Below are 11,487 nucleotides of genomic sequence, written 5' to 3' on the forward strand. Positions count from 1 at the left end.
GACAAAGCAAAGAGTGCAGGCCGTGACGAAAAATAAAACGAGAAAACCAAAGTTAAAGTATACACAATGGTTCTGCTTGTACCGAGACTCCGGTATTCCGTGTGATTGGTCAGGGCTGGTTGGCTTTTAGAGCGCAGCTCTTTGGCGTCCGTTCCTGGGTTTCGCGTCGTCGTCGGCGTTGTCGTCGGCCTCGTAACCAGCTCCGCCCCCCTTTCATCCCCCCAGCGCTAGCAGCGACCGACTGATACCGCTGGATGCCGCTGACGCCGCTAGAGAGTCAACATAACGTGACTGCATAGAACACCGTCGCCGCCATGCAGAAAGAGGAAGAAAGGGTCGCCCCCCCTGTTCTTGTGTGGCGGATAGGGTGCTCTTCAGTTGCCGACGCGACGGTTATTTCACGTAGGCCCCGGCACGTCGACGAATACGTGACCACCTTCCCACGGCTAGACCTGGTTCTTAGCGCTGCGGAAGCGAGGGTATCATATTGTTTGTGTCGGCATCGGCGGCGTTGTCCCTGAAACCAACTCCGCAGCTGGGGTTGACTCACTATCGAAAAGGTGAAACAGCTTATTTGCTGCGCTCAAATTTCGCATTAGGAAGTAACGTAATCGTCGGTAATTTTTTTTACCTTGTGAAAGAGCCCCAAGATCGATCGCCATGCAGAACAGCCTGTTGAACTAAATCGCTGTCCAGAGAACAGTGCGCTTTGGTGCGGGAGATATATGCTGCGCAGGAGCATCCTTCTTAATGGCTGCCGGATCTACACGCGTGTATATGTCGACCGCAATTTGGATTTGCGAGGGAAGTGAGGTGTATGAAGGCATCGGAATTCTACTCGCCTCTTCGAGTCATCTGGCAGGTCAGCGAGATTTATTTTCACGCAATAGAGAGAAACAAACTGCGCCGTTGGCCTAGGGGCCTAAAGTGGTGCCAGGCTAAGCTTAGCTATTCGCATCCCACTCGAGCCGATATTTTCTTTTTGCATTGATAGATGACTACTGGTTGGTTGGTTTATAGGGTTTAACGTCTCAAAGCGACTAAGGCTATGAGAGACGCCGGTAGTGGACGGCTCCGGAAATTTCGACCACCTGGGGTTCTTTGACGTGCACTGACAGCGCACAGTAAACGGGCCTCTAGAATTTCGCCTCCATCGAAATTCGGCCGCCGCGGCCGGGATCGAACCCGCGTCTTTCGGGTCAGCAGCCGAGCGCCGTAACCACTGAGGCACCGCGGCGGGGCACTCGTGAAAGGAATGAAGGTACTCTTCTCTGGCAGTGTGCACACGAGTGCTTGACGTTAAATATTGCCGGTATATAGACATGCATTGTATTATTTCTGTTAAGCGTCTATTTCTTTTTTGCGGCATCGGCTTGACTGCTACGATAAATGAGAATGACTTCGTAGATGAAGATTCGAACTGAAAACATTGCAATTTTAGCACTAAGGTGCTCCGTACCGGCTGGCTCAGTGTGGTTACCGTGTGCTGGATCACACGCGTCCCGTGCTGTAAGGGCTAGTACTTAATTCGGAAATCTTGTCCGCAGATGTTTAACACTTTCTAGTCGTATAACAAAAAGGAATTAATGAAATTTGTACCTTTTATGGTTTTAGTTGGTTGTAGTACCACTTGGACACTCCAGGAAAAAACTAGAATTTTTGTTTTATTATCACTTTATTCAAATACCCTAAGGGACCACCGGGGGGATTACATGGGGGGGGGGGGGGGGGACAAATCAGAGCACAATTTTCGAAGGCAGAAAACCACTTCAGGTGGTTAATACGTCAAGTTGGGAAAGTGCATAACAACGTTAAAACTGTTACAAAAGAATTCACGATGTCTCTTGTTCCCGATTCCGATAATGAAGTTGTCGCAAAGAATTGCAGCCCACGCTTCTGCGTCCTCAGTGCCATACAGCCTGCGATGCTTCTGTGGGCTGATGTGGCCGGTCTCACGAATAGTCTGAGCGCCGAGGAGGCGGCAGAGTCGCCAGCAAGCCAAGTGCAGCTGCCGATGTTGTCGCCGTCACCCCCGAGCCACCATCACGACTGATCAGTAGACTTGAACGTACGAACATATTTAAAATCTGTAGTAATAGTCCTCGTAGAGCTGATTTTGCAGTCCAGCGTCTTGGTACGTTGACGAACACGCCCAGCGGTGCTAACGTGAAGGCGCTGCGACATCCACAGTTTGGCCAACAGCGCTTAGACACACGAACGTAACATAAAGCACAGCGACTTAGATGTTTCACTTCAAATCTATTCTAGGAGGCCGCCGAACCACTGCTTATATACCCGCAAGACAAACGCCCACCTTGCATAACAAATTTAACACACGTGGCAGGAAGGTTTGGTTTATTGGTTTATTGGGGTTTAACGTCCCAAAGCGACTCAGGCTATGAGGGACGGCGCAGTGAAGGGCTCCGGAGTGGCAGGAAGGGGTGGCACGGCAAAGGTAAACGCAAAAATTGGAGGATGCTACCGGGATCCCGCACTGGATCGGACCGCAAGCGAAGTTCCCTTACATTACAAAACCGACAGGGAGAGGGAACCAGAACAGGTTAGTAAAAAACATAGAAAACGCTTCTTTACAAGAGCCAACATCTAACACGACGCAATAATTTGAGGAACAATTCTTTCATAAAAACAGGACAGCCATGTTGAAACCAAACAAGGACATAGAGCTAAAAACACATGAACACATAAAGCATGATGAATACATGGAATGGCACAAAGGCATGCCTTCGTGACATTCCATATATTCACCAATGCATGTATATATTTACCATTCCATGTATTTAGCGGAATGCACTGATGGTGCTTTCTGGTCAATACCAATATTAAATTATGGTAAATACCAATGGTACATTCTCCAATCTGTAGTGGGCACGGCAAGCACCTGTTAGATGCAGAGGACAACTGGACCACCCTTTCGCAGTACAGTAAGCAGCAAGGAGCGAAGGGAGCGAGATTTGATTTTCAGTGTATTTTCAAACCTTGTGGCTTGTTTTGTAGTGGTTTTAGAGAAACCAACGTAAATATAACCGGCCTTACTTGCTAAAACAAGGAAACATGACTTAGCATCAGGCACCTAAGATGACTCGTTGATGCGAAATTCTTCACTGTGCGGAGATCTCTCGCTTGCAACGAACTCGAAAGTGTGTGTTGCAAGCATTACTTGTTTGGTTGTGGTCAGCTTTAGGAAAGCCGATATATATCGCACGTTTGAGGCAGCTTTGTACTTGCTGTACAGGGCAGAGGACAAGACTAAAGAAGGCAAACAAAAACATTCCGTTTCTTTCCTACAATATAGCAGTTCTAGCATTCGAGGCGACAAATGTAGCGTTCCAATTTAAGACCTGCATTACCAACTCGTTCGTGGAGCTGGGAGAAGCCGCGGTGCCGTAATCAAGTGTTCGCACGTCATTCAAAACGTTAAAGGATGCAATGCGATTAGATATGCATGTGAGTGTCTATTTTCAAGCTTGCCTTCAAAAAGTCGATGAAGCACATAAGAATTTAAGAAATCAGTGAGCACAGATCCTCATGATTTTATTTTTTTCTGACAAATATACAATTTAAAACTTTGAATTCTCTATGCATTATGCCGCAGCGAACAGCCCTCCTTACGTTATATATTCCGGGAAAGCCCTGAAACAAATGCGGTCATTTTTTTTTCGCGGTAGATCGATTCGTCACTCATTATGCTTTTACAGTGTGATCCTAGATTCTCAAAAAATTGAATCTGTCGTTTTTTATTCATCGCCAATATTCGCAAGGCCGCGCTGTAAGAGATGCACAACAGAATTCTGCACACTAATTGCCGATACTCGCGGAAACAACGTGTATTGTTTGAAATGTCAGTAGAGTGGCATTTCGCGATTAGCACGCTAACAAAAAGTATTCTTTCGACGATTTTTACCCGCAAGCAACGGCTTCATTAAAGGCGTTGATGCGGCGTTGGATGTGTCGTCGACGACGAAGATAGCCCAAAAGCATGAGCCTCTTCGAAAAGCATGAGCCTCTCCGAAAGTGTCGCGTTTATGCCACATTTAGCTCACACATTCGTCTTTACCGACAGCTTTCCACAAAAGTTGCTGTCTCGTCATCATGAATAGGTGAAAACATGAAATACGTTGCATAAAAGGCGTTAGAGAGCTCGTAGCTATAGTGGTAGCCGCACTCGGGTAACGGCTATGTCTCATGGCTACTGGTAGTCTGGTCGCCTTGAGAAGGAACCTACTTACTGTTCACGGTGTTCCCATCATAAACTAGCCCACCGCGATGGCTCAGTTGTTATGGCGCTCTGCTGCTGACCCGAAAGACGCGGGTTCGATCCTGGCCGCGGCGGTCGAATTTCGATGGAGGAGAAATTATAGAGGCCCGTGCACTGGGCGATGTCAGTGCATGTTAAAGAACCCCAGGTGGTCGAAATTTCCGGAGCGCTCCACTACGGCATCCCTCATAGCTTGAGTTGCTTTGGGTCGTTAAACTCCAATAAATCAAACTAAACCAGCCTTTCAGCAGACACTGTCCAGTTTCCTAGACTAGGAGAACTACATAAGCGTTGGCAGGAAGTAGCGTAGCCATTAGCACGCTCGGATGCCGAACGCAAGGATGGTAGTTCGATTCCAATGTGGACAAAGGTTTTTTTTCTGATCTGAGTGGAAAAAGCGTGCCACCTGTGCAGTCAACCTTCTGCTGACAACCTTCTGTCGACAACGATGAGGCATTAAAGGCAGTTCGAAGCAGCGAAGTTTATTTTCTGAGGGGAGGGCTGCGGAACTTCTGCACTGAATATTAGGGAAAAATAGACGGCCTCGGAGATGACAACAATGAATTGGCCAGTGGCGCGGGACGCAGCGCTGGCGCTATATTTCCACCGTTATGAAACATTATTTTGTCCTGTTGTCCTGTTCTTTCGGTTACCTGCGTGCAACAGTAAACTGCCGTAAAGCACAATTTGATAGCCCACTTTCAGTCATAGCCCCATAAAACAAACCTTCTCATAAGCCACTTTAAATAAGCGTCTGTGCAGTGTCCATTTTCCTTCCTTCTATCTTTCTTGTATTGGTATTGATTTTCAATCCACCAACTCGACCGAACTTGAGTTGCATTCTCGCAGTGATTGTGCATTACTCAAGGCTTGCCTGAAAATGAGACTTCCGGTCACAGGCAAAAACGGAGGTTTATTTCGAAGCATTATAGTGTTTCTTTTCCTCGTTGAAACAGATCAGGCCATGCTTGCACTGTACAGATGTAAGATATTGCCCCTTGCAATGATGCGATCTTGCAATGCTGCGTTTATGTGCCACTTAGAACGATTTTCTCTGGTGCACGCTTTTTTGTGGCTTCTAAAGGGAAAGCATTAGAAACAATCTACCGAAAACACTTCTTCACTGCTTGAGTTTCGCGTCGTTTCCTGTCCTGTAAACATTTTAACCACCAAGAAGCACCCGCAAAAAGGATATGACCAACTAATAGTGCGGTATTGGATTAATTATTTAAGGCTACTGATTTTGAGGCTGTAATAATTCTTCTGCTCTCGCATAAAAAACGTGGTGTTGATATATGTCGGTCGAGTCTGCGCAGCTTCAGGTAACTTCTGCGACTCGATTTCGAGCCACTGTTTCGTGAGAACCGATAAGAGTTCTCATGCGTGGCTAACAGCCAGGTGAATACCCCTGCCGTCTACCTCCACCTCAGACTAGCAACGTCGCACTATGCTTTGTTTCTTGCTTACGGACAAAGCTTCGCGTAGTGGACTTCCTACGTGCCTGCGGACATTAACAGCCTCATTGACAGCTCTACATTCGTTTAACTATGCCTCAAGGTAAACACTGATTCATTATTCAGTCATCCCTCCTACGCATGTCAATCAAAAGCAATGATTCCATGAGTTAGTGCATGCTTTCATGCCGCTCTTGGCCTGCGGCATGCGCTCTGTAAATTAGTGTTTCGAGTCTAAAAGATATCGGCATGGGAGTTGCATTGGTAAACATGCCAAAACACCATCGTAGTTAAATTCTGTGCACAAGGGAGCTCATGACGTTAACTTTATTGTTTGGACCTTTTCATTTTTTTTAACCGCGAAGTGTTTTTAGAGATATTTATTGCGTCAGGACATAAAAGAGGTGTGTAATGAAGTTGAAAGAAAAGGATGCTAAATAAATGGAAAAAAGGTTGGCCGATATGCATTCGAGGACGTAGCAATGGTCCCTGCTTCCCAGAGATGTATGAAGAAGGATTGTTCGGCGAGAGACTCGCTGTCGCCAAGTGCCGAAGTTTCGTCGGCTTCAAGGCCGGACACTACAAGTGTTGCTACTGGGCACATCACCATGCATTCCGTAGTTGTTTCTTGCAAATATGAACTGATCATCTCATTAGAGAAGGCACCTCACCTCGCACGTGAGCTGCTAAGCAATGTTGGTGATCACCAAAGGTCATTTTTGCCTGCTGTTGTGGTCACGAGGAATAAAAAAAATGAAGCAAAGAATTCTGGTCAGGCACATTTACTTGGCGGCATCAAAACAGAGAAATTTCGCCTCGTGCCCTGGCTGCACTTCTCGGATGAGATCTCCCGTGAAGTCGTCTTTGTAGGCGTCCTAGCAACTTCTGCTCCCGAATTGAGTGTTTCCTGCCTGAGAGTCTTGAGGCCAGGACCCGCCGTCCTTTACGCTTCAGGGATACACGCCGCGGCGTTAGACCGCCTTGACTTGCGGTGCGGGACGGTGGTCCAGGCAGAGTGAAGTGGTGCTGTGGTGGTGGCAGAGACGCAGGTGCGGGGTATTGAGAGGATCCCATCGAAACAGGGAGAGGGAATACCGATGGTGGCGAACGCACAGTTGTGGGGCTTTGCGGCGACGGCACAGCGGCAGGGTTTGGCGACGAATGCCCAGGCGTAGATGAAAAGAGTGGCGCTGACGGCGCAAGCAGGAGGTCTTGTTGCAAGGGCGCCTTAGGGAGATGTGACGCACGCTGGGAGGGCGGCGTAGCCACAAGCGGGGCACGTTGTTGCGACAGTGAAGGCACAACTGACTGCTGTTTCATAATAGGTTGCAATTGTTGATTTTGTGAGTGTGAGGAGATTGACGGCGGAATCGATTGGACTTTAGGGAAGTTTATGTTGACGGTAACAAGCGAATTTGGTCGTCCAAACCTTAAATTTCTGATTGTAGTCGGAAATTGCTGGGTTCGTCTACGTACATGAGGTTGCTCTTTTACATTAGGTGCCTCAGCTCCAATTGATTGCTCGTTTGGCCCAGGTGCCAAACGAGCTGCCAGAGAAATCCGGCTTACCTTTTGAGGCATACTTCCAAGAGGTTGTTGGTTTAACAGATGTTCCTTTGCTCCAGAATAAGTATCGTTTGGCTCTGGTGACATAGATTTAGGCGGCTGCTGTCCTGAGTGAGAAGGCCTGGCTACTAATGGTCCCTGGTATGTTTCAGTTTCAGAGGATTTTGAGTTTCGGCGTGATCCCTTGCGCCCAGCAGATGCCTTTTTTGACTTGCGAGGTTTAGCTTCAGAAGATTGTTTTACTTCCGGTTGCAAGCGTTGATTACTGGTGGCGTTTTGGCAGGGACCCTTCAAAATTTCCGAATGGTCGAGAGTGCAGTTTCTGTGGCTCCCGCAGCCTTCTCCACCCGCGAATGACTGGCACTGTTGTTAAAGGGACAAAAAAAAAACGAAAATGAGGCTAGTATATTCCGGGTGAGAATTCGTAGGAAACATTTACAATCTTAATTTGAAGTTCTTTTCTAGCGACCATTTGCTTGAAACATTCAGTACAATAAACACGTTTGACGAAAGTGACACGTCGGTGAGTATCGAGAATGTTCGACTTGCAGGCACTAATCTTTAACCTGAAATTCTGTGGCGTGGTGTGCCAGCATAAGGTACCTCACATTTACGTAATTTGGATAAACATTTTAACCTCGTTTCACAATGCACAACGGATATAATATTTATGTCGTAGCCGCCACGATGGCTCTGTAGTTATGGCGCTCGGATGCTGGCCCAAAAAAACGCAGGTTTGATCCCGGCCGCGGCTCTCGAATTTCGATGCAGGAGAAATTCTAGAGGCCCGTGTACTGTGTGATGTCAGTGCACGTTAAATAACCCCAGGTGAGCAATATTTCCGGAGCCCTTCACTACGGAGTCACTCATAGCCTGAGTCGCTTTCGAACATCAAACCCTCACAAACCAGAAACCTATTTATTTGATTGTTACCGGCTGTTTTTCGGATTTTTCAATTTTTTAAACATGTAATGTATTCTTTGCGTTGACAGCAATTGATGACATTGCATTTGAAATATCCGCTGGGTTATCAGCGCGGGCATGTTGGCCCCCTCTGCCATATTTAATATCATATTGCACAAATAAAATGGAAGACCCCTAAGGAGGAATACATGTAGAGCTGAATGGACAGTTTATTTTGCTGGCGACTGTTACGTGTTTCTTACGACATTATAATGTAACTCAGCTCTTCCCAATGAAAAATTGTATTCACAAGCCCTGCGTATCCGCTACTTTTAAAAGCTGGCAAAGGCCGTTGAGAACTGCGATTACTAAGAACAAATTATACGACAAGAACTGTAACCTAGATCAGAATATGACGGAGCGCCATAACCATTCTGTCAGATGGAATTTTTCATAAAAACCAAATCTTAGGTCACTGCCAAAATGAGAAGTTATGGTGGGGACGGCACTCTCTCGTTATGTAGTCGATACCAGCGCACCAAAGGAGACAATTTAGAAGGAACACCAGACTACATCCTGGATTTTAGAATCCTTATACACAAACGCGTCAACTTTCACCGCTTCGTAAGGTGATGACTGAAACCTTATGGCTTTGGTCGAGAAAACGGTACAGCCTGTGTGAAAATTAAGGAGCTCTGTCAGTTTCACTCTGAGACACGTAGTGAGGCGTATGTATGTTGTGTGGAAGCCCTAACTTTTCGAGCAGTTTACGCGGGCTGTTGGTATGACCTTGCAGAGATATGGAACGCTCGCCATACATAACAAACCACTCAGCATGACCAAGAAGTAAAGCCCTTCACAAATTTACGTTGATATTGCTACAAAAAGAAATGATCACCTGATATGTTTAGATTTTCATCTTGCACATTTGTACGTCTAGCCTACAAAAAGAGATCTAAGCTTCAACGCATATTTGTTACGTGGAACAAGGCAGATTGCATTGTTAACTGAGTAGAAACTAAATCACTTAATGCTCAAAAAGCAAGACATCATCATAGTGCAAAAAACAGACACCGTTCAGCCTTCATGGTAGTATGCGATGTAAATGAATTCTGCGACATATCGACGTTTTTGCAGTGAGAGGTCTTGCATTATTTTGGTATATTTAGCACTGAAAACTCTCTACATAGCACGTCTCGAAAATAAAGTATTTTTTGAGTTCTGTATCATTTTCCTGGCAGTATCTAGAGGTCATTCGTCCCCGAACTGCGTCCGTGATTTTCCCTCGGCTTGTATTGCATACGTTATAGAGAATCATCTTTTCTACTGATGAAAATAAAAAAAATCATATTGTTATGTGCGCTGCGTGGATTTATCTAAGAAAACCTATTAAGGAATTTAGTCCTTGCGTACAACAATTTCGAGCGTTTTATGCTGAATTTAAAGGGAAACAGAATTTAAATTTTCCTTGTTTCGTGAACAGTGTTCGGAGTTATTCAGTGAAGAAATGAATTACAGCAGGCTCGCATATGAGCCCCCCCAAGGACCTGAGGCCAAAATAAAAATGATCTGTATAAATTTACCTTTTCAGTGCTTGTTTCGCCATTCGTGCTGTTGAGAATGCTTGGAATTGATCTGCATGTGGGGAAGAAATTAGCAAGTTAATGATTGTATCTGCAAAAAATAGCAGAACGAGATGAAAAAAGCTGCTTTAAGAAACATTTAGGAAAAGCGCTTGCTCTGCCATCATTTTGGTAAATTGGTAAATTAGTTTTTGAGGAAAGAAAATGGCGCAGTATTTGTCTCCCATATATCGGCGGACGCCTGAACCGCGCCGTAAGGCAAGGGAGGAAGGTGGGAGTGAAAGAAGAAAGAGAGAAAGAGGTGCCGTAGTGGAGGTCTGCGGAATAATTTCGACCACTTGGGGATCTTTAACGTGCACTGACATCGCACAGCACACGGGCGCCTTTTGCGTTTCGCCTCCATCGAAGCGCGGCCGCCGCGGTCGGGTTCGAACCCGGGTGCTACGGCTCGGCAGACGAGCGCCTTACCACTGATAGAATAGGATAACTTTATTTGGCTCTAGCACAAGTGTTTTTTATGTGGTCAGATGAGTCCATCCGCAACGGTCGGTTGCCCCTATTCCAGGGCTCCGCTGGATTCTGCCGTCAGCTGAGCTCGCCGTATCAAACCGATCTGGTCATCGCGGCAGTCGCTGGAGAGCAGACCCTCCCATTGCTCCACACTTGGGTTTTGTATAAATGGGACGACGTCGACTTTTTAACATGCCCATGTGATGTGATACAGTGTAGGTTTTTCATGGCACCCCGGACAATTGTGTGCCTAAAGTGTGGGGTGAAGTTTACTTAGTGTGTTTAGATTTAGATATGACCCCGTCTGAGCCACCGCGGCGGGTACCCTCATTTTCCACTAAGCGCTTTTTCATTGCTGCAGAACACATTCGTAAAGTAAACCTTTAGGAAACGGCTAGTAAGGTTGGTTGGAGAATTAATGTAACAAGGAACTACAGTACCGTGCAGCAAATAAAGATTTTATTCATAAGACGCTTCCTGCTGAAGTGCTGTCGTTGTTTAGAGGCTTTTTGCCCTCTGTTAGCCACGGCATATGGGTGTGCAAATTTCTAAGTACCGAACGGCAACGATAAGTAAGGCTATGCAAGGATTATCTAAAGCTTCTTCTATAGTTCCGCAACGAGCCGGGTGTCTGGATACGGCAGTGGCACGGAATTAGCCGCATCATCAACAGCACCACCGAGTTCTTGTGGCAGCAGCTCCTCCCACGCCTGCGAGTGCTTGTCCCAAGAAAACCTGGAGGGACGCTCAACCAACTGCACAATGTGGATGGAGTTTACATTCCGGAGGAAGTTCAACGAGTCTTACGCCTTGGTCCAAAGTTTACTGTTGAGCCAAAGATGAGGCCACCGCAACTACTGGCAATGGTAAGGCGCGTGTCCCGACGAGCTGGTGAACCAGATGCCAGCAGGTGCGTTTCGGATGGAGTGGATGTTGTGCTGCGCCCGAAAGCACGTGGCATAGATTTGCCAGTAGATAAGACCGTTAGATACCTGCGTGAAAACGCTCTAGTATTGTTGACTGCAGAAAAAGAGGGGGGCGTTGCTGTACTTTACAAGGATAGCTTCCAGGAAAAAGCAGGTGATGCGGTCTGCTCACTCTTCAAGGAATGCATAAGAACTTGCCTGGCAAAAGCCGAATTAAAGGCAAAACATTTGTGCAAACAGATACATCTAGAGGCGCTTTTATTCTCTAT

The sequence above is a fragment of the Amblyomma mixtum genome, chromosome 1 (assembly GCF_055824585.1).
Source record: "Amblyomma mixtum isolate Tamu chromosome 1, ASM5582458v1, whole genome shotgun sequence".
Lineage (NCBI taxonomy): Eukaryota > Metazoa > Arthropoda > Arachnida > Ixodida > Ixodidae > Amblyomma > Amblyomma mixtum.